The sequence below is a fragment of the Rhinopithecus roxellana genome, chromosome 1 (genome assembly GCF_007565055.1).
Source record: "Rhinopithecus roxellana isolate Shanxi Qingling chromosome 1, ASM756505v1, whole genome shotgun sequence".
Lineage (NCBI taxonomy): Eukaryota > Metazoa > Chordata > Mammalia > Primates > Cercopithecidae > Rhinopithecus > Rhinopithecus roxellana.
Window position 1 is genome coordinate 189,701,815 of NC_044549.1, and position 24,336 is coordinate 189,726,150.

The window sequence follows — 24,336 nt, forward strand, 5'->3', positions numbered from 1 at the left end:
ATGCCAGGCACTGAGATATAAATATCCCCTTTAAAGAGCAGTCGTGTCTTAAATCCAGGAAGAGCTAGTTCATGTTGGCACCTAGGGCAGGGAGCTAAGCCCAGGGCCACAGCACAGAGGCAGAGGAGAATAGACACTGACCACCAGGAGCTGCCTGGGGATGGTGACAAAAGTGCCTTCCACGTTTCCGCATCTCTTTCAATACCACTGCAACTCCTTGAGTAAGGTGGGCACCACACAGAAGAAGGGGGATGACAGAGGGGTAGTGAGAGGTCCCCAGGGAAACAGCCTCTTCTTCTTCCCTGCTTCTCTGACAGAGCACGGCCATGCCTCTGCCATGCAGGAGGGTGATGTCCTTTGGGGAGGCCTTGTTGAATCTGTCTGGGGACTGTTCCGGAAGTAGGAAGGGCGGCTGGGGGTGGGGAGACGGCAGGAATGTTCTCCTGGCCTGCTGGTCTGTGCCGGCGAGTGTGCTGAGAGGAGGGCCTCTGGACATCAAAGGTTCCTTTTGTCCCCTTCCGAGTGGCAGGGCAGCCCGGCCGGGCTGCTGGCGATGACTCAGGCCTGGCCCTGACGTCACCCACGCCCGGCCACTGGCCTCCCTCTGAAGCCAGGAAACTAGCTGGGGAGTGGCACTCGCAGCTGCAGCAAATCTCAGAATAAAGAGGCAACGGCCTTTCTCCTCCTCTCCATCTCCCTACAGCACACCTTTTATTTCTTTTCTTCTTTTTTAAAGCCTCACGAAAGATTTTACTTGTAGATCAACTTACAAAATGTAGGAAGTCAGAATGGGTGACATCATCAGAAAAATATGTGGAGCTGATCACCACAAGAAGTGAAGAACCCAGGGCACGAAAGCGGTTGTGACTCCTGGGCCCAGGGAGCTGGCAGCGTCTGGGCTTCAGAGGACCCAGCGCCTCCGAGTAAGTGAAGGCCCACTTTTGGCACCCCCTCACTCAGCGCCCTTCACCGTAGGGCGCCATCTTGTTCCCTGACGCCTACAGCTTGCCAAGCCCCAGCCCAGAGTTGGGAGTAGGGACTGTGTTTGGGAGACCCTCTAAATATGGCCCCAAAGGGATCTGATATCTCTCTTCTCCACAGGATCAGAAAAGAATGCAAAAAAAAAAAAAAAGAACAATACTAAGACGGAAACCCAGGGGAGAATGGCCCAACTGATGCCTTTGCCTGTCAACCCTCTTGTTTTGCCCCCTCTTCCTCCCCTCACCTGAGTACTCTGTTTCAGACGGTCAGAATGTTTGTTCAGAGTTCTGGATTGTTTGCTTCCTAGATCTTATACTGAGCGATCAGACATAAAAATAAACTCTGTTCTAGGCAAATATGTGTCCTGTGCCATCAAACAGTATTTTCACACTTAACCTGGTAAAAGATGACAGCCCTGGTAAAAAGATGTACACAACTGTGCTGCCTTTACTGCGCACTTTTCTGATTGTTCTGTGTATGAACCTACATTATCTTATTGCCCTGTTTACAGAGGACTTATTTTCATTCCTACTTGTGCCATCGTATCTCAGATGACATTAAACACAAAGACACAATGTGTCTGTTTTAACTTTGACTACAAACTCATAGTTCTTTACAAAGCCTGTAATTTCACAGCCTCTGGAAGTTCCTACCCAAGAAAGTTAAGTTCCCAAGAGAAAAGTTTTGATATGTACGTGCGAACAGCACACAGGCATAGAAATCATACCCTGATTTTCCTGGCTTCTAAAGTCATCCCCTGAGTCAGCATCTAGTCTTCGTACAGCTGACGTATTGGAGGAGATCTGTTCTTCAGAAATTCTATGTTAAAATTATTGGGAGCGGGGAGGTGTAAGTCTCATTTTAAAGGCAGTAAGGAAGCTTGTCATTTACTGGAAAACAGTGGCGTATTCCTTTGTAAACGGACAACTCCCTTTGGAAATTAACTGTCACACACTAAAATATCTGTTTTATAGGCCTTATATTTTACTTTTTGTTTTACTTTAATATATTAGGTGGTCTTGAAGTGAGGCTCTGCTGTACTCCTGTTCTTGTGGCTCTGAGATCTGAATGTTGTGACCACTAATTTGGTAAGTGTCCTTTGTCCCCAACAGCTACTTAAATTTAAGTCTCCCAATTCTCCTTTTTCAGTTCACAGTAAGATTTAAAGAAAGGGGGAAGGGCACAGAGATTTCTGTACACAATGATAACAGCTGTATCAAAAACAATATTAGGATAGGCTAATTGTTATAATAGAACCCCAAATCTATAGTGGCTCAAACACAATAGTTTATTTCTTGCTTATGTAATAATACAGGTCAGTGGGGCAACTGTTTTTCATGCATTCATTCAGAGACACAGGTAGAAAGGGGCTTTGCCTTCTGCAGCATGTGGTTTTCAAGGTCGCCTGGGGGTGTCTCCACTAAGAAAAGAGCGTGAAAATGTGCACATGGGAGTTTTTTATGGGCCCTGCCTAGAAGTGGTGCATATTACTTCTACTCACATTCCATTGGCTAAAACTCCATCACATGACCACAGCTAACCACAGAGGAGTCTGGGAAATGTAGTCCCTGATGGAGCAGCCACTTAGCAGTGACAGCTCTGGAGGGTTTCTGAAGAAGAAGTAGTTCTCTCTGGCACAGCACATAAAAGAAACTTGGAGACTCTCAAGGATAAAGTTGCATAGAAACAGTGGGATAAGTAAAAAATTATCCACATTTAGATTTTCCTGACTGACACTCTTAGGTAACATCTGGCCATGAGGGCAAGATGGCAATGGATGAGATTTTCTCAACCCCTCTGTCCATTATGACCCTGAGTGGGCACCATCATGTTGCCCGTGGTCAGTGAACCACGAAGGACATTTTCCTTATTTCCTTCTCCTTATTTTTCCCCTCAGTATCCTCTTGGTCTAGGACTATACCGGCTTTGTCTCCTTCCTGGATCTAGTCGTATTAGTTGGAATTGTGACAGAATTCTGCTCCCCCAAATAGGAGCCCCAGTATTCTGTAGGAAAGCTCTTGACTTCCTTAGCTTGTAGTTTTCTCTGCTTCTGGAGGCTTTGGAAATGTATCCTACCTAATCTGCTCCAGGTCTTGGGACACTTGATTGGGGAAAAATTCCCTAAGGTGAGACCTTTAAACCAAATTATTAGAGAAATTGTTTTTTTTTCTTTTCTTTTCTTTTCTTTTTTTTTTTTTAGACAGAGTCTCACTTTATTGCCAGGCTGGAGTACATCAGCACGATCTCAGTTCACTGCAACCTCTGCCTCCCAGGTTCAAGTGATTTTACTGCCTCAGCTTCCCAAGTAGCTGGGACTACAGGCATGCACCACACACCCAGCTAATTTTTGTATTTTTAGTAGAGTTGGGGTTTCACCATGTTGGCCAGCGTGGTCTTGATCTCTTGACCTCATGATTTGCCAGCCTTGGCCTCCCAAAGTGCCGAGATTACAGACATGAGCCACCGCGCCCAGCCAAGAAACTTTTTTTTTTCTTTGAGACAGGGTTTCACTCTGTCACCCAGGCTGGAGTGCAGTGGCACGATCATGGCTCACTGCAGCCTCAACTTCTCAGATTCAAGCGATCCTCCCAAGTAGCTGAGACTACAGGAATGCATCACCATGCCTGGCTAATTTTTGTATTTTTTGTAGAAACAAGGTTTCATCATGTTGCCCAGACTGGTCTTGAACTTCTGGGCTCAAGCAATCCACCCACCTTGGCCTCCCAAAGTGCTAGGATAACAGGTGTGAGCCACCGGGCCCAGCCGAGAAACATTTAAAAGTAGACTAAAAAGTCTCAGGCTGGGGCTATTAATGCTACCCCAAAGGATGTGATATATATGTCTAGCTTTTCATTTTCAGGAAAAGTTTCAAAACATTTACTGAAATAACAAGTGGTAAAATTGTAAGCTCTATTTGGAGAACTTTTAATAAGTTTAATATTTTATGTAACCTTCTAACCATTGTTGATGTTGGTGAAGTATTCCCCTCATTGGTAAATAGAAACCATATGATGGGTGCCTTGTGATGCCCCAGACTTAAAGGTGTGAGATAACAATGAACTCAAGTCTGAGGTGCCTGGTACCTAGTTCTCTAGTTTTGTCAATATCTGACTAAACATTCTGGTTTCTGATTGACTTTTGCCCCTGGACTTGACCTATCTGGCACCTACATCCACACCCTGAAGAGCATGTATTGTCTATTGTGTGGGGGTGCCTGTTACTGGCCAGTTTGCCACAGCTTCTCAGGTATCTGACAGAGGTTGATGCCTGGCCTACTCTCCTGTTATGGCTGCCTAGCCTCTGCCCAGTCCCGCCACATCAGGATGGAGCTGAGGAAGAGTGGAACAGAATAACAAGATGAGTTGCTGCAAAAATACTTCAGCTTCTGAAAGTCTGTCTTTCCAAGTTGTTAGGAACTGAAAGTATCTATTGATAGGGTTGCTGGCTGGGCTAGTGGTGTAAGCTAATGATAAGACCAGGTTGGGCTGGGCGCGGTGGCTCGCGCCTATAATCCCAGCATTTTTGGAGGCGTAGGCGAGTGGATCACTTGAGGTCAGGACTTTGAGACCAGCCTGACCAACACGGTGAAACCCCATCTCTACTAAAAAAAAAAAAAAAAAAATTAGCCAGGCACTGTGGCACATGCCTGTAATCCCAGCTACTTGGGAGGCTGAGGCAGGAGAATTGCCTGGAGGCAGGAGAATTGCCTGAACCCAGGAGGCAGAAGTTGCAGTGAGCTAAGATCTCACCATTGCACTCCAGCCTGGGCAGCATGAGAGGAACTCCATCTCAGAAAAAAAAGACCAGGTGAATGAGGAATACAGTGCCGGCTAGAAGGGCGCAGTTGAAGGAGTAAGTTAAGAATATGTAACCCCATCAAAAAGTGGGGAAAGGATATGAACAGACATTTCTCAAAAGAAGACATTCATACAGCCAACAGACACATGAAAATATGCTCATCGTCATTCGCCATCAGAGAAATGCAAATCAAAACCACAATGAGATACCATCTCACACCAGTTAGAATGGCAATCATTAAGAAGTCAGGAAACAACAGGTGTTGGAGAGGATGTGGAGAAATAGGAACACTTTTACACTGTTGGTGGGATTGTAAACTAGTTCAACCATTATGGAAAACAGTATGGCAATTCCTCAAGGATCTAGAACTAGATGTACCATATGACCCAGCCATCCCACTACTGGGTATATACCCAAAGGATTATAAATTATTCTACTACAAAGACACATGCACACGTATGTTTATTGCGGCACTATTCACAATAGCAAAGACTTGGAATCAACCCAAATGTCCATCTGTGACAGACTGGATTAAGAAAATGTGGCACATATACACCATGGAATACTATGCAGCCATAAAAAAGGATGAGTTTGCGTCCTTTGTAGGGACATGGATGCAGCTGGAAACCATCATTCTTAGCAAACTATCACAAGAAGAGAAAACCAAACACCGCATGTTCTCACTCATAGGTGGGAACTGAACAATGACATCACTTGGACTCGGGAAGGGGAACATCACACACTGGGGCCTATCATGGGGAGGGGAAGGAGGGAGGGATTGCATTGGGGAGTTATACATGATATAAATGATGAATTGATGGGTGCTGACGAGTTGATGGGTGCAGCACACCAACATGGCATAAGTATACATATGTAACAAACCTGCACGTTATGCACATGTACCCTAGAACTTAAAGTATAAAAAAAAAAAAAAAAAAAAGAATATGTGCCAGATTTCAAAAGCTGGAGCCAAATGGGGATGATGTGTTGCTGGAAGTCCTAGCCTAACAGAGTCTTTCAAGAAGGGCAGAGCCAAAGGTCTCAGTCAACGTCAGGGTCCATTCATGTGGGAGAATGGCTAATCACAGCTTGCTAATTTCAACTGCCATCTGTTATGACTCCTCAAAGCACTAAGTATGCAGGAGTTGACATATGAATGGTGTTAGGGTTGGGGGAGGGGGCCAGCCTCCTGATTTCTAATTTCTAGCTGCATATTACTACAGGAAGGGGCATGAGACCACCACATCAGGTACCAGAATTTCACTACTATTCAACACTTGGTGTTTGAAAGAAAGCCATAGATCCCTGTGACCACTGGATGCTGAGTGACCTCACAGACAACACCAGCAAAGCAGGATTGTGTACAAACACACATTTTGTAAATATTTTGATATTTGACATTTCAAAAAAAGCATCAAAGTAGACAGTCTGGGAAAAGTTAGACTTTGTTGAGCTTTCTTAACCTTAATTTTGCATTTTGTTATTTTTTTCTATTTTAATTTCACATAGGAGTAATAATTCAAATTTGAGGCACTGTAGACTTTTCAGAGCTTAAGTCATCTAAAGATCTGAGCCTGGCCTTGTTGAGCCATGATGAGCAGATGTGGACTGAGCACATAGTCTCACACAGGCAGCTCTTACACTAGTTGGGTATTTTAATCCCTGAGGTTTTAGAATTGTCATAGCACAGATGTGCAAGCTCCTTCCTCCCCATGGGTCAGCATCATGATGTTCTGTCAGTCTCCTTAGAGAGTCTGGCAGAAATACCACATCATATTCACCAAAACTAAGAATTCATAGTAATAGGGCTTTATAATTTCTCACACTGAAATCCCCTAATTTCTTGTCAAGAACCAAGTTGGAAAATACCACACTTCAGGGTTTTGTTTTTAACTCAAGAAGTTTCTGGTTTTCATCAGAACTTTCACGCTCCCTCCTACCTCCAAAATAGTATCGTTAGAAAATGTAATGCTGAGACTCTGTCAGAATAAGTAGGTGATACATGCAAAATGATATGGGCAGCTTAGAAAAGTGCACATCAAGGTAAAGTGTTGATAAAGGCCAGGCGCGGTGGCTCACGCCTGTCATCCCAGCACTTTGGGAGGCCGAGGTGGGCAGATTGCTTGAGGCCAGGAGTTCAAGACCAGCCCAGCCAATATCGCGAAGCCCTGTCTCTACTAAAAATACAAAAACTAGCCAGGCTTGGTGGCACATGCCTGTAATCCCAGCTTCTTGGGAGACTGAGATATGAGAATTGCTTGAACCCAGGAGGCGGAGGTTGTGGTGAGCCAAGATTGGGCCACTGTACTCCAGCCTAGGCAGCAGAGCAAAAAAAAAAAAAAAAAAAAGTGTTGGTGAAAAAATAATCATCATAATTATGGTCAGTATTGGTGCTTTGACTTTTGATATTGTTATTTTTGTTATTTTAAATATTTTTTTGTCTTTCTAAATTGACTTTCATCTGGGAGCCTTAGCACAACTTCTAACTAGCCAAAGCATGTTTGATTCTAGGTCATCCCCACTGAGAGGCTTCTGATCTTATTCACGGGGACATTTAACCTGGGATTCACTGAAACCTTTGAGGAAAGATGGATGAGTCATCTCTCTGCCAAAAGAAGATGATTCCTGGCATTCTATGGGGCTCTTAGTGCATTGGGACAAGGAGGCTTGGAAATTACTCCACGGAGGCATTGACCTTGGGTAGTGCCTCTCAAGCCAGAGTGGAGAGAGTAGAGCCCTCATCTTTGTCCAAAAGAGCATTAGTATAACCCCTCACCCCAACCCCACCCCATTCTCTCCTTTTTAAAAGGAGAGAAGAATATAGACAAGAAAAAATTGGAAAAAATACATCAAAATGTTAAAAATTGTTGAGATAGTATTTTATGTGGTGTTTTGCCCCCATTTGACATTATGTTGTAAACATTTTACCAAATCACTAAATGGTCTTTGAAAACATGATTTTTAATGGCTGTGTTTCCATTGCACTGATTGATACATTTTAATGTATCAATTTTTTGTTGTTGGACATTTTGATAGACTTTAGTATTCTACTATTTTTAAAGTTTCTAATGCATATTGGTGAATTGGCCTCTAGAAAGGTACCAGTGTCTATTTCAAAACCTTGGTCTTTTTTCATTTCTCATATTAAAATGCATGCTGCTAGGCCCCAGTGGCATTGGAAGCTCTGAGGAGGAGCCTGGGGATATGCATTTTAATCTGCCCTCCCAATTCTTCTGCATTAATGCCTGAGAACTATTGACATGCTGCATTCAGTTCAACAAATATTCAGTTGGCAAACATTTATTAGACAAAAAAAATTAGGAAACTCTAAGCTAGTATATCTATACCAGAATTTAACTTAAAGCCTTTTTTTGGCTTCTGATTTTGAGTTTCCTTTAACTGTGATATGATGTAGTAAAAAGATTATTAGCTAGGGAATCAAGAAACCGTATTTGTACACATGAAATCACTGAGTCCCACAATGGTTCATTTACTTCCTGGTGGTCACTCAGAGATTTAGTGGCAAAGATTGAACTAGACAAAGGGCCCAGAGTCACCCAACCTTTGGGTAAGAGACAAAAGGCACCAGTGAGAAGATTGACTCCTGAGGCAACCTACTGCCTCAGCCAAGGAGCTTTTACCTGCCCTCAGATAGGCATGCCTATACTTCAAGACACTCTTGGGCTGCCTAGACCTAGCAAGGGACCCAAGTGCCCATCTTGGTCACCTAGTGGGGCCAGACCATGGTGTGCCCTGATCCCTGAGGTGGTAGCACTGAAGAAGCTGGACCCAGGAGAACAGAGGGCAGCCGTGCAGGCAGCATCCATGTGATCAGCACCACAAAAGCAGAGTAGAAGGTGGGATCTGGGGTCAGAAACCAAGACAGCGGAGCAGGATCAGGGCAAGCGCCAGACTGAAATGTGTGGGCAAATTTGAGGTCAAGGCAGGGATGAATTGAAAGGAAGACAAGCAAGAGCTAGAGGGGAGCTGCAGAGGAATTAGCCTAAAGGATGGAGTCCCACTGTGTGACCTCACAGTACCTGCCCCAAGCTGTGCCTGCCTTTTTAAATCTGAAAGGTGCTGTGTGCTGGGCTGCCTTCTGACAGCAGGTGAGTAGAAGCACAGCCGGAGAGGAGGCAGGCCGGAGCAGGAGGAACTTGAAAATGGAAATTAGGAAACAATGCAAAAAACAATTATAGCAGAGACCATAATGAACAAAAAACCAATTTCTTTAAACTCTCACCACCTTCTAAGAGGAAGTCTGACTATTCATCCTGACTGCATTACCCTGCTGAAACCCATCAACCCGCACCCACTGATCACCTGACAGTATCTGCCCGGCTTCCTCTCATTCCACCACCTCAACTTCCAGAGCCCACCATGGCATCACTTGACTTTCAAGTTCTGCCTGGACAGACTGCTCAGCTCCCTACCATCCCCGGTTCATGTTCAGGTTCTAGAAATCAACTTTAGGTTCCTCCATGCCTACGTCTGTGTCGATCCCCTGCAAAGGCACCTGGTGACACACAAGAGCCAGAACCCACAGGAGCTCCTCTACAGGACCCTCCCAGGGCTTAGCCACCAGGGAATTTTGAGGATGATCTCCAAGCTTCACTGCCCCATATACGTCTCCATTATCTCAAGGGTGTCCCTGTTCAGGATCGCTACTCTCCTGATTCTTGGCCTCCTGGTCCAAACTCATGGCTCCAGGGTCATGATGAGTAAGAGTTCTGGCAAAGTCTACAACCTCCCTTGAAACAGAGGTACCTTGAATCAGATGGAGGGTGACTTTCCAAGAATGGCTGGGCCAGTTCAAGTCCTCACTATAATGTTTGTCCTATGTAAGACCCATCACCTTGTCCTGCACAACTTTCTTGAATGAGGCACCTTCTGATACTCAGATGACATTCTAATTGCTCACGAGACCTGAACCCCTGGGCCAGGAAAGCCCATGTGATGGTGACAGCAGTGCTTCCAAATCTCACCCACAGGAGACAAAAATAGGAGTTCCATGGCATCCAGACAACGTGTCCACATGCTGCTGGAGAGTCTTGGGTGGTCACAGAGTACAAAGTTCAAGGGCAAAGATTGTTCAGTGGGTCCCAAGATTTGACAAGTGCCACTGGTGGTCCTACCCTTGCCTCTCTACATTGATTCCATGTCCCGCTTCCTCTCACACTATGCTAATAACGATCTAACCTGAGAAATTAAAAGTATTCACACAGCCTCTGTCCAAAGCTACAGGAAGACCCTGGCCCAGGCAAACTCCGTTCCTGCCCCACAGCTGTCATTTCACTTGCCCCACCCCATGGGAGCATGTGCCACTGGTATCAAGTCTTCCTGCTGGTCCAAGAGGCACTGCCTCAAAGAGTCTCAGCATCCCCAGATAGTAATGTCCCACCACTGCAGTCAAGAGCAAACCCGAAGACTCACCCCCTCATCCAGAGAGACCACCCCATTTTTCCATCATGTAAGTGCCAGACAGCCCAAACTGCTGTGTAGACAGCTACCAGGAAAACTGGAGCAATGAGAGACATCTGAGGTCACCCTAGCTAAGCTTGGAAGGCCACAGAGTTTAACTGCCTTCTTGACTGTGGCCCATCAAAAGGAGCCCCTACACATCTAGTAGATGGCTAAAATAAAAAATACTGAGGTTACCAAATGCTGGCTAACATGTGGGGACACTGGATCTCTCCTACATTGCCTGTAGGAATGTAAAATGGTACAGCCACTCTAGGAAACAGTTTGGCAGTTTCTTATAAAAGTTAAACATACACTTACCACATAATCCAGCAGTCCTACTCATGGGTATTTACACAAGAGAAATGAAAACTTATGGTCACGCAATTAACTTTACATGAACATTTATAGCAGCTTTATTTGTAATACCTAAAAACTGGAAAAAAGCCAGATGTTTTTCAGCAAGTTAGTGGGTAACACGCTGGTACATCCACACCTTGAAATACTAGTCAGCAATAAACATGCACATGCTCTTTACATACAATTCAAATGGATTACAAGGGCATTATGCTGAAAGCCAATCTCAAAGAGTTATATGCTACATGATTCCATTTAGAGAACATTCTTGGACTAACAAAATTATAGTGATAGGCCAGGCACGGTGGCTTATGCTTGTAATCCCAGCACTTTGGGAGGCCGAGGCAGGAGTGCCCAGGAGTTTGAGAGCAGCCAGGGCAACACAGGGAGACCCCATCTCTGCAAAAATTTAAAAAACTAGCTGGATATGGTGGTGTGCACCTGTGGTCTCAGCTACTTGAGAGGCTAAGATGGGAGGATTGCTTGAGTACAGGAGTTTGAGGCTGCAGTGAGCCATGATGGTGCCATTGCACCCCAACCTGGGTGACAGAGCAAGACCCTGTCTCAACAAGCAAAAAAAGCCAAAACAAAAAACAAACAAACAAAAACCACAGTGATAGAGAACAGATCAGTGATTGTCAGGAGTTAGGTTAGAGGATGGGTGTGATTATTAGAGCAGGAGCACAGGGAACTGTGGTGGTGACTATTCTCTATTCTGATGGTGATGGTCATTACTCCAGCCTGCATGTGTGATGCGTTGCATAGGACTGTAGACATACAGGTACACACACTCACAGAGTGCATGTAAAAACTGGCAAAAATCATATAAAACTGTACCTGTGTTTATTTGAACTATTCCAGAGTCTGTTTCTTGGTTTAGACCAAATACTATAGCTATGTAAGACATCATTGGGGGAAGGTGGAGAAAGCAGACACTGTATAACTTGTTGTACATCTTATGCTATTTCACAAAAAAAGGTGTTAAAACTTTTAAAAAGTTTTTAAAACTATGTTTAAAATGGGGTTTTCCCACCCTGAGGAGGGAGATTTATCCCCTGGCTTCTCCTTTATGAGCAACTCCTGCTGTTTATTTTGCCGCCTTCTAACCGGTGGTTTGAAGTCTACGATGTCCTGCTGGCTTTGGCCGCACCCTCTGCTTCTCAGAGACTGATAGCCCATTTCAGATGGAATCAAAGCTCAAGTATGCCAGCACAGAATGTGAATGTGCCCCATTTGCCCCTCCCTGAGACCATAACTTCAAAGCTAGGTAGATTCAGATCTAAGAAATGGTCTCACGGTGAAAATCGAGGACAAATCATCCTTCTCGCCCCTGTGCTGTAGTTTCTTTTCTGGAATGGCTCTTTGCTCTGCTCTTCATACAGATTATACTCTTCACCTTCACTAAATGGGCCCTCCTTTAATGGAAAGAGATTAACCCTTCTTTGCCCCCTTTCAATCTCATTCAGCCGAGGGCTTTCTTTTAACAGCATTGCTGTCTCCAGGCCTTGTGCCACAGCTGAATGCTACAGAGTGAGATGGCTGCCTTCTCTTTGAAGCGTTTATGTCTCTGTCAAACACCTTTTTGCCAGACTTGGCCCTGGAAAGACAGTTTTGAAACTAAATTTATTGTGAGCTGCCTGGGTTGGCAGTATGGAATTGCACAAGGCCATGGGCATTTAGGTCAAGAGGGACTCGCTGCACTCACCACCTTCGGAGTCCTATCTTAATGAAACTCGAGCTGTATTTACTCCCAGGTTCTGCAGAGGAGTCCCCAGCATCACCTAAGATGGAGGCTGAGCATATGGGCTGAAGTCTATGCGGCATCCTGTCCGGATGTGACAATACACTCACAAGCCACTGCTACCCCAGGACTGGCCTCAGCCCCCAGCTTCCAACTGTGCCTTAGTTATTAGAGGGACTCATCTCAAGAGACCATGATGAGAGGGACAGCGGTGCGCATTTCTCGGGCCTGGCTGAGTTGGCAACCAAGATCGTATGCTAGAAAAGTGACAATTTTAATCGTTGACTTTCCATAGTCGTTGGTGAATCTCGTAGTTTTGCACCTTTTAGTTTCAAAACCATACTGAACAACGGAAAATGAAACCTGCAGCTTATTTTTAGCCGTTCATGCTAAATCATGAGATTTTTCTTTGCAAACCAAAGAGGATAAAGGCTACTTCAGCAGGCTAAACTTAGTCAATTGACTTAATATAGCAATCAAGTCTGGTTCTCTGACAAGTCTTAAGTGAACTTGAGAAGTTCCAGGTGATATTTTGGCCAACATTGACTATTTTGCTTAAAATTATATTTAGTTGAATTTTGTTTTTAGTTGAACAATGTAGTATGATATTTTCATCTGAGAGGAATTGGAAAACATGTCATAAACCCTCCATTCTGTCATCTAGTCATTAATTCAATTAACCTATAACTATTTTTAAGTATCTGACAGCTTAGAATTTTTTTTAATTGAGCCAGTGTGTCGAATTACAAAGAGCAGAATGCTAGAAATTAAGGAATATGGCTTCTATGCTCATTGCTGAGGCCTCTATATAAATATGACACTCTCTTTGAACCTAATTTTCTTCTCCCTTAAAGAAATTTTCTAAAGAGTCTTCCTTGTCCTTTAATTCTGTGAAACATCCTGTGCCACTGAGGGCCTGAGAAAATGTGGAGGTATTCTTTGGAGGCTGTGGCAGTGTTATCAGGCCACTCTTATTCCTGTCTCCTCTTTCCCTGTTCTAGGAGAGACAGGTTTACACAAAGCACTGTGGTCTGCTTGCCAGACAACTTGTGGCTGCCCTTGGTAAACAAGTGATTAAGTACTTGAAAGATTTTCAGCCCCCAAGCCCATTCCTTAACTCCTGAAGCAAGTACTTGAACTTTAGGAAGTGGCTTCATGATACAAAGCTGAGGACCCCACTGTAGTGGTAGAGAAAGGACTCCGGAGTTTGGTGTTGGTGAGTCCACAACATCCTCAGTGAGCCTCTCCATTGTGTTAGGAAATGCTCTAGTGCCTTGGAAGATACAAAGATCTTGCAGGAAGCAAGCCAGAGACATGGGCCTAGGTAGATAATTCAATACAACCAAAATGTATTGTGCTTTTCTCTTTAGTTGAAAGGAGTTGAAGACTCACTGAGGCTTGTTAAGCTGCTCTGACTGAGAAGAGGTGCATTGTTGTGGCCCTTTCTGAGCTGCAACATCATTTATCTGAGAGAAGAGCAAGCAAGTACATTTATTCCCAGGTTTAAGTTTTGAAATATTTGTTGCCCAGGGTGTGAAGAAAGATACAAAGAGAAAATTATGCTCTCACATGAGGTGGACTTTTATGGATCTGTAAGAATTCTTACTTTTTTACCTTCATTTGTGTCCCCACCTTCCCTTTTCAGCCTAGTTGCCAGTCTCTCCGAAAATATGAAACCCTACTTCCTTGCTGAATGTGTTTTAGCAATTCAGAATCTAGAAGGCCCTGTTGTTTCACTTGCTCTCCATCTGGTGCGTGACAAGCAGTCATGGCAGAAAATGAACATGTGATTGGGTAGTAGGAATGGGCACTCAAGGTCGTTATTCATGCCATGTTTCAAATGCACTGAGAAATGAAAGCAGCAACTATTCTGTTGCTAAAGCTGAGGTAGTGATTTCCATAATGGTGGTGACACCTGTTGAGGATGCTCCCACAGGAGGATTTGAGTTGGGTTAGGATGGGTTGAGATGTTGTCTGCCACAGTCTGCCTTACAGCCTATGTCATTTGCCACTTTTCTTTTATTAAAAAACACATGGTTTACAGTTCCCTTTTCCTTCCAGCTCTTTCCTGGAGGGTAACCCCAGTTTGGTCCACAAGGTTTGCTGCTCAATCCTTGCCAACAGGTGTGAACTCCTTTCTCACATCCTATGCAGATGCTAATGGATGGACGTGAGGACACTCTTGTCTAAGAATGGAGAATGTTTCCTGGAGTTCAGAATCCTCAAGCATGTCATTCACCCAACCCTTCATTCTACTGCCTATGAGCATTGAGCAAGATAGTCTTCCTCTCCTATTCCCAGGTCGGGTGGAGCTGGTGGATTAGAGAGCCCCCTTTGAGAGCCATCTTGTTGGCATATACAATTACTGCAAATGAAACAGGATAGTCAGCTGGCCACGTACACCAGAAGGCAGGAGATTTGGAGTCCAGCTCTTGGCCTACTTGACCTAGAAAACAAGCTGGGCTTGATTTTTTTAGAATCACAAACTTTCAGAACTGGAAGGGACCCGAGACAGAGGCAAAATGAACAGATGTTAACAAACAGGGTCATTAAAATGGTTTTAGTGTTTAAATCATTTTAATGGTAAAATAAAACAGTAAGTTTGGTTGAGGAAAATCTCTTCAAAATTAGGCTTTTTAAAAGTCCATTTAAAAACATGTTGGAAAAAAATCGTAATAGCTACTTAGGTTATCTGTTCAGGAGAAAAATACTATTTGTGAGTTGAAAGTAGATTAGTTTCAGCTGGACACAGTGTTATGAGCCTATAATCCTAGCTACTCAGGAGGCTGAGGCAGGAGAATCGACTGAGAGTTCAAGTCCCACCTGGGCAACATAGCAAGACTCTGTCTCAAGAAAACCCAAAACCAAACAAACAAAAGAGAACAGGCTAGTCTGAGTGTTACATTGATTTTTCTTTAACTGATCATTTAGAGCAGAACAGTCTAACAACCTGGTAAAAAATTTATTCACAAATGCTGAATACATTGGGTGTAAAAGGAAACTAGCTATAATTTTTAATATAGTGAAAGGCTGCATTAATAATAAACTCATGAAGTGTGTGATCTGGGCAAATCACTGGATCTCTCTCAGCCTGTTTGGTCACCTGTGAGAGGGAAAAAACTAGACTCCACTAGGTTTTTAATAAATACATTTCCATTTGAAAATGTATTTATTAAAAGTAAACATTCCATCTGAAATATATTTATGTCATTTATTTTCATTTATTTTACCTCATAAAATATTTTTTGAATTATGGCAAATCTCCCACTAAAATATTTACTCTGCTTTGTACATTTAACTTTCCAACACGGTCCAGCTGATTCCTTCTCTTTCATTGTGTCTTTTCCACCTGCTGGACCCAGCCTGTCTCCAGCTGGTGGCATCCTAGGTTCCCACAATTCCTAGGGCCTGGAGGGTAGAGGCTGATTCATATAAACAGAGGTAGCCCGGGCTCCAGGGAGATAGGGTCCTCTACCAGGTGTCTGCACAATAAGAAGATTACTGACATCAGGGATGGAGTGTGGACGTAGGAGGAAGTTTTATCCTCTTAGGATTGGTGGAAAGACATAGACTTTGCAATCAATCAAACTTAGGTTTGAACCCTAAGTCTGCTATTTACTGTGTGTAATCTCTATTAGTTCCTCACCTAGAATTGATGGTACTCAGCTTGCAGAATTATTGGGTTAGAATGAAATAAACATTGGACATTTAGCTAAAATATTGAGTATGTAGTAGGTTCTCCATAAGGGTAGCTAGTATAGACATTTTAGCTCTGATCAATGCGGAAGGCAGAAGTTCCTGCCCAGCTCTCTAGGCAAGATGTAGATATTCAAAGTAGCATTGAACTTTCTCAAAAATCCAAAGGCATTTTTGGTCATTAGTAAATTAAGTCACCATGTTGTTTCCAGGACTAAATACACTATAGACAGATTTAATAACCAACCTCATTAAAAAACTTAAACTTTTTAAATGCTAAGAATTTAAGCAAAAGTGTAATTGGTAAACACTTTTATTTTTTTATTTCAATTAGAATAGCCTAACCTGACAACAATGTACCCACAAATGTTGACTATCTCTATTAGGTGTAAAAAGAACCCAGCTGTAATGTTTAATGTGGTGAACAGCATAAAGGAACATGCAAACTGATCCAAATGTTTATAAACCAAGTATTCCTCTGGGACTCAGTGCCCTGACTTTATGTTTTTTTTAAAACATAGAGAGTCAAGCTTTGTTCATACTTGAATTATGTACATTGCATTAGCCATGCAATTTAACTTTAACCCACAGGACTGCAAAGAAAATTAGCTCAGCCTGCGGAACAACGAGACCGCGAGCAAGTAAGCACGTTAATCAAAGTGAAAGGCTCACCCTTCACTTCTAGCTCTGTCCTTCTCCAGCCTGTGCCTGCCAGATTATTTCGGGTTCCTCGTGTTTGACTCGTCAAAGTGGCAGAAACAGGCTAAAATGTTCACTGTGGAAAAGGGATTTGCCTTTTAAATTAATGTTTGTGCACATGCCCTGAGGAAGCTGATGAGAAGCACGCAATTTTTTAAAATCATAAGTGAATGCATACCCTTGCCACTAGTAATCATGACAAAGCTTAAGTAATTCAGGCATGATCGTGGTTTTCTGAAAGTATAAAACAGGATTTACTAGTTGATAATGTCTGCCTAAACAAGCTCATTGCTTTGAATATTTTCAACTATAGTTCATATTTGTTTAACCCGAGCAGGTCTGGTAAACGTACCACATTTGCTGATTGAGTGTCTTGGAACATCACAAAATAAACCAATACGTGGCTTTCAGGCTGAGGGTGGACAGAGAACTCCATAGGGGGTTTGGAAACTGTCCTGGCATCTGGCTTACAAGTACCAGTAGGGGACCTGACCACATTCACCACCTTTCCCTGTAAAGGGAATAGGATACTATTTACTCATCTCCTGGGAGCCTAATATGGATTACTGTCATTGTCACTGTCATTTATTATTCCCGATAGAGGAGGCAGACGACTTAGTTCTATGTGGTCAGAGTTGATTCCATAACGTGTATATTTAGCCTACATGATAATAATTTGCGAGTATTTTTAAATGAATGTCTAGCTTTCAAACGTCATTAATGGGGAATATCTCAACAGACATGAAGAGCATTCAATGCCTAGGTGTTTGCGTCAACCTCCTCCCACCCCACTCTAAGGACTCTGCTTCATAGATGACCGTATATTGAATTGGTGCCTTATAACTCACCGTGATCATCTCTCTAATTCTCGACCCCCATGGTAAAGGAGGAATTGGCCTAAGGACACTCCATTCTAATTTTCTGACGCTGTCAACGCTAACCAGAGCTCATAGAGCAGTGATGTGGGGGTGGGGAAGATGGTTCCACTATTGGTATGAGACCAGGAGCTACTGTTTTCGTTAGAGCCACATTTATTTCTGGAGTAGTTGTGAGAGAGAGATGTACTCCAAAGAGAAGAGGACTCTCGCTATGGTTCAGGTATGACCGACCATCTGGAGAACTCAACTCAGAGACTTTAAAGTGTATAGGATATAGGAAGGTAGGGTACATTCCACACACTAAGCTAAAAATCACTTATGCTCTGGGGCAGGAGATAGAATGAGAGCTAGAAACAAAAGATCCAGTTGTGAAACCTAGTACCTCAGCTGAGGTGTTTGAACATATTTTCTCTTTTAAAAAAATTCTGGGGAACTTCAATGTGTTGCTAACCTGATTATTTTCAGCCAGTCCTTACAGAAGATTGAGGTGCTGGAAAACTAGCAACCCCAGAAAATATCAACTCATTTTTGCACATGTTAAAATTAACAACAGCATATTCAGTGATGCAATAGGCAATTAAAGACTTTTGGAGAGATAAGAAGAAGAAAACTATAAATATTATATATTCAAAATCAGTCTCAGCATTTTATAAAAATGTTGGCTTATGTCCAGGATCTAAGGGTGGGGGTGGGTATGGTTTCTTTGTAGCTAAAGAAATAGAGTGGAAAAGAATCTGTTCTATTTCCTTAAACATAAAAGACTTCTTGTTTTATACAGCATGGCAAATAAAATGCTTTTTTGTTTTTTTACCTGCCGGCAGGATCTGGAGGAAATTTTGCTAGCAAGCTATGTTGTTTTCCTCTTTGGGGACCTGGTGACACTGGTTTTGCAGCAAAACCGTATTCGCTTATTAGGCATTTCTTTAAAATCCTGAATAAGCAGCTCTTTCAACAGTTTTTGTTCCACATGTTAAACATTTCATTGCAATTCGAGCTTCGAGTGTGTGTGTGTGTGTGTGTGTGTGTGTGTGTGTGTGTGTGTGTGTGTGTTGATAGGAAGGAATGAAAGGGGGTGCATAAGAATTCTTGAAGGTTTTTTATTTAAAAAATTAATTCCTCACCATTACGTAGTGGCGTATCTGCAGAAGGTGATTCCAATTTATTATATACCGCCAAACTAGATCCCATCAATCTTGAGCAGTGGGGGTAGGGAGGTGGTATTGAAGACGACATGAAATTTGGTGTTTGAGTAGATGAGATTTAATTTTCGGAAAACATTTCACTCATAAAACGGATATCAACCCGGTGTCAGCACTGACCTCCTGATGTCAATGTCATCATGCAAGCGTAACTAAAATAAGCCTCAAAGTAAAACAAAGAAACATTGCATCTCAGCACAATACGATTTCTTCTCTTACAGTATGTACTATCTATAGCCTTTTGGTATTCCTATTAATGGCTTGTTACTTTAAAATTTAGCTTTTGGGGGGGAGGGAGAAGAAAAATCATTTTGCATTTTCTATGTTCTGAACGCATACAGTATGCTGCTGTAAGTCTTCGTATTATTTAGGTCAGTATCCTAAGGATAGCTTTTATCGTTCATGATGGTCAGCTATACAGCCAGAGGAATTCAGCATCAATTTATTTTTCTGTTCTGATTTTATTCTGCTTCCAAGTTTTAAAAAATCCATTCATATTTTAATAAAATTCTGAGGCGGTATCTGCCGCTCTGTACTGCAGATCCATTTAGCAGGATACATTTACGCTGCTCGTGGTTAAAGGTTATAGCACGGATACAGACAGCTGATCATGCATTCTTCTACAAGCCTGCCGGCACCATTTAGGGTTTTGAAAAATAATCTAGAAATGCTATACCCTTTATCAAAATTATTATTTACTTTGCAAGAGCTTAACAGTTTTGGTTTTTTCTTAGCAATTCTATAAAATTAACAATCTATAAAATGCATCCCGGACCAGATACATACTGTATTGAAAGCTTTCTTCAAGAAGAGAATATAAGAGTGTTCTTTCCAGCTTATTTTCTTCCTTAGCAAAAGGATTGTTTGATTCTCAGAAGCAGAAGGACACATTCATTGTGGAGCAGCTCTGCTTAAGTGTATGAAATGCCTTCTGTCTGGTTGCAGAATTTGGAGTTTGCTAAACAGTGTTTAGTGATTGGGCTCATCTTGCATCACCAGTTGATGACATTTTTCTTTGTTCCCTCCTACCCAGTTGAACCAGGACTCTGAGGCTGATATGCAATGTCACTTACAACATTAATCAGATACTGCATTTAAGGTGAGCTGTCCCTTGCCTCCTCCTTCCCCAGTGCTCGTGTGCTGCATGCAGTACGTATCTTGCTTCTGCGAGCCTAAGATGGCAGGCAGGATTAGTCGTGCTTGTGCTGTGTGTGCATGCTGTGTCTAGAATTCATTACACGTTGCCTAGTATTTCAGATGTGAGTATGTAAATGCTCTGTATGCCATATCATCTGGTAGCGAAGACTTGTTTTTGCCTCATTACAGCCTTAGATATTTCAGCATCACCTTTCATTTCCGATTCATTTGCTTCTGGATGTTTGCTTTTCATCACATTCAAAATATGATTTTACCTTTTTTTTTTAACAAAACCAAAACCCCCCACAAACCCTAAAAACAAAAACAACAACAACAAAACTCTGCTACCAGATGGTGTCTCTCCTTTCTTCGTGCATTTGCTGTCTTTTAAATAATGTATGTTGTATTGTTAATTAATGTGAATATCAAATTAAACACTTGAAACTTACATGTTTATTATGCAGGTAGGAGGCAAGGTGGATTCTATTTTTAACTCTTATGCACTCCATCATGTGCAAGCAACTTGGGTTCTCAAATTTGTATTTTCAATGCTGGTATCAGTGGTTTGATTTTCAGCAAATGTGACAGTGGCCTTTGCAGTGGTCAGCTCCGAGCTTTGAACTCTCAGAGGAGGAAGGGGAAAAAAATTCAACACACCACCTCCTTGGTTGCAGTCTCAGAGAAACCTTGGATGAGAAACTTCTTTTTTCAATCCTGTTTTCCTGTTGATAAATTCAGTTCTGTGATCACAGTTCACTCAAGCTGTTCTGCGTATGATTTTTGTGTGTATGTGACAATTGCATCTAAAACTTGTGAGCAAGAAGACAGAGAAATCAGTTGGTCTCCATCGCTTTACATAAAAATGGCTGAGTGTCTTGTCATGCTAGCACTGCATTAAGTGATGCATACAGGTAGGTTGAAATTTGCATGTTTTTATAGTTTTTTTTTAGCCATGCAGCAAGAACATTAGATGCATTAGAATGTGACTTTTAAAAAACCAAAAATTAAATAAGACAGTTGTAATCTTTTGGGGGAGGGTTTTTAATTGGATAGCCTCTGCTATTCAGATAGTATATAAATGTATAGCTTTTTACAAACTTACTAAATGATTCTGCCATAAAAGGGAGATTTTTTTTAAAAAAATCATGTATATGATAGGTGTGGTGCCATTAGACAACAAAAGAATTTTTTGAAAAGAGTGATGATTCAGCTCCATTTCAGCTTGAAACTAAAAATAAATGGGTTTCTGGAGATGATTTCAAAGAGCGTAAACAAGCTTAATAAGAAACATTAAAAATATTTGAATTTTAAGAAGCGGTCTTTAAACGTGTTATATGAAAGATGAAAATAAAAACTAATATGCTTCCAAAATTAATTTTAGGTAATATACAAGAATATATTATATTATGTATATAATTTGGGAAGATGAGGAGTTACAATTTTCAAAGAGGGAAATATTAAATATAGATGGCCCTCTTAACAGAAATAGAGCTTCACTAAATGAAACCGAGCCCCTAGAATGGTTCATTGCAGACCATATAGCTGTGGTTCTGGCACTTTTCAAAATAATTTCATGAGCTCTTTCTTTTGAGCTTAACTTCTCAAATATATTTTAGTTTCAAATTTAACACTGGGCCAGAACCTGTTTCCTTGGTAACCAAATCGTATTTCAACATGCAATAACAGATATGCAAAAGAATGTCTTTAAAAAGGAAACAAATGTTTAATGAAAAATTTACAGTTCTTTTTCCTCTCATATAGAATCTGAACTGGTTTCAGATGGTTTTAATGAGGTCTTCAAGCCTTAAAAATTAAGCCATGTTTCTAAACATATAGAGAAAGCTTGCACAGTGACAGCTTTTCTCTCCCTCCTTTGTGCTCAGTACTTTCAAAATTAAGGTTTTCTTTGCAATATGCTCCAGAATGCAGGTCAAGGTTTGTGTACAGAGGTGTAGTTTCATTATCACAAGTTCACCAGCGCCACTGAAACAAAAGGTATTTGAGAAATTCTGAGAATCAGAAAATGCTTGTGCTCTTGCCTTCCCTGATCCCTCCATTGGTAACCTCAGTGCTCTCGGTAGAAAAGGACCCAAATCCAAGCCTACGCCTCCAATGACAAGTGCACCCTGAACCTTTGTGGAAATATCTCTATAGATGTGTTAGGAAGATGGTGCTAAACCTGAAACCTCCCCGAGGTTTGCTTCGATGTGAAGAACATTGAGATTCAAAACCATCTGTGTAAATGGTTGCTTTATTCTAGCAGTTTATCTAATATTCTATTCCATAGCACTATCGTAGAATTGAACCTCTCTAATGGGCTGAAGGGTGGTGGTGGTTGTTGTCATGTTGTTTTGTGGCCAACTAAAATATTTTGCTTGGAGTCTTTCTCTGGTTCAATTATTTCAGAACGTGATTCATCTCATACTGATTTTATTCTCCAGGCTTGCCATGAAATACCCTTCCTGCAACACCTTTTTTTTTTTTTTTTCTTTTTTTGGCTGTTGGGAGCCATTTTCCTTCTTGTCTGTGACTTTAAATGACTAAGTATATTTTGAATATAGTATCAATCAGAAGATTGTAAACTGAAGGGAAATATCAGAAACCTGATTCAATATTGCCCATTTTTTTCATACCAATAGCATTAACAGTTGCAATAGGATCAAGCTAATTGTCATTCACTCTTGAGCAAATAATGAGCCAGGCATTTATAATTAAAACACTACTGCTAGTCAGAAAGCTTATAACTACAATGTCTTCTGTTTTGATAGGCCAGTACAAAGCAATCATTTTGCACCTATTTGAATCTTAATTACAAGATTAGATGGATGCAATGCAATTGTTTTACCATTAAAAGGAATGCATGATAGATTTAACAGTGTATTTCTTCTTTGTAGAATGTCGATTCTTTTGTTGGTAACTCAAGCATGGTTGCGTCATCTTGTAGATTTTCATACTTAATGGGGTTTTTTTGTGGCATTATTCACTTATGTTGCTCTTAGTCTTGCCTAAAAGAATTTTAAACCCAATTCAAGGATCTAGAAAGCCAAATAAGATTGTTGGGAAGTGTATCGTATCATCGTCATTCTAATAAATAAATCAGTGAACAGAATAATAATTACTATATATTACTTCGTTGTGTTTCACCTGAATACTTTGCCTTCATATTTCACAGCAATCTTGATAAGGCACCAAGCTTTCCTAAACTTACCCATTTACAATTATTACTGAATTTCCAAGAGTAGCTGAAAATGCTTCTTGATGACTGTAGAGGATGGCATTTACCCCATCTCATTGTTTGAAAAGCTATCCTGAACCCATTTACACTTTTTGGCTCCAGTATTTTTACTGGGCAGGCCGGAGCAGGTGCGACAGGAAGACTGTGCAAACAATTGCACTGTTCTCACCAAAACAAAATGGGCAAATATGTGGTTTTCTGTTGGAATGATTTATAATATAAAATACTATAATATTTATAATCCTGTAATACCAAGATTGCATCTCTTGCCATAATACTAGAGTGGTATTGATCTACCTCATCCATTTCCATGGATCCCCCAGAGATGGACTGGTAATCAGACTATGACTTAGAGCCTCTTCACTGTTATGTGAGAAGAATCTAGAAAGAGATCTAGCACTTTCTCTTTAGTACTAAGTCATGCTAAGTCTGAGTTCCTGGTACCATGTGGTTCATTCTAATAGCTCCTTTCTAGGGGAAATGCTGTTCTTAACAGCTCTCTTGGTAAATAAACAGTCCACACATTTATATTCCAGAGGCCAGGAGGGTGCTTGTGGGGAGGGGAATAAGCAAAAATATAGAAGTAAATAAAGGCGGCGAGTACACAGAGGAAAATTAAAAATTTTAAAATGAAAGTAGTCCAGGCACGGTGGCTCATGCCTGTAACCCCAACACTTTGGGAAGCCAAGACAGAAGGATTGCTTGAGACCAGGAGTTTGAGACCAGCCTGGGCAACATAGCAAGACCCCATCTCCACAAAATTTTTTAAAATTAACTGGACATAGTGGCTGGTGTGTACCTGTAGTCCTAGCTATTCGAGAGGCTGAGGTAGGAGTATTACTTGAGCCCAGGAGTTCGAGGTTGCAGTGAGCTAGAATCATACTACTGCACTCCAGCCTGGGCAAAAAAGCAAGACTTTTTCTCTAAAAAAAAAAAAATTTTTAATTAAAAATATAAAAAGTGAGGGTTATGTGGTTCTAGGGAGGAGAGCCACTTTAGAATGGTTGATCAGAATGTTCTGAGGATGTGGCATTTAAGTGGAGATCTGTGTGCTGAGAAGAATCTAGTCAGGTGAAGATCTGACGTGGGGCATTACCAGGCAGAGGAGTGCTCATGCTCAGCCTTCAAACTTTCCTTTCTTTGTGTAAATGTTGC

General features: G+C 41.7%; 1 protein-coding gene across 8 annotated transcripts in view; it reads left to right on the plus strand.

Moving 5' to 3' along the window:
• The first annotated feature begins 421 nt into the window (after window positions 1-421).
• Window positions 422-24,336, plus strand: part of ZBTB38 (zinc finger and BTB domain containing 38) — a 115,282-nt gene continuing 91,367 nt past the window's right edge. For 3 of the 8 annotated variants that reach the window (XM_030934734.1, XM_030934765.1, XM_010378264.2), the window contains exons 1-3: window positions 422-923; window positions 1,995-2,069; window positions 19,843-19,908. The gene's annotated coding sequence lies outside the window, so the exon portion shown is untranslated. Of the gene's footprint in view, window positions 924-1,994; window positions 2,070-14,398; window positions 14,462-17,764; window positions 17,831-18,995; window positions 19,030-19,411; window positions 19,727-19,842; window positions 19,909-24,336 lie in introns of those variants that run through there. The other 5 variants (XM_030934740.1, XM_030934769.1, XM_030934753.1 and 2 more) reach the window with 5 other exon arrangements.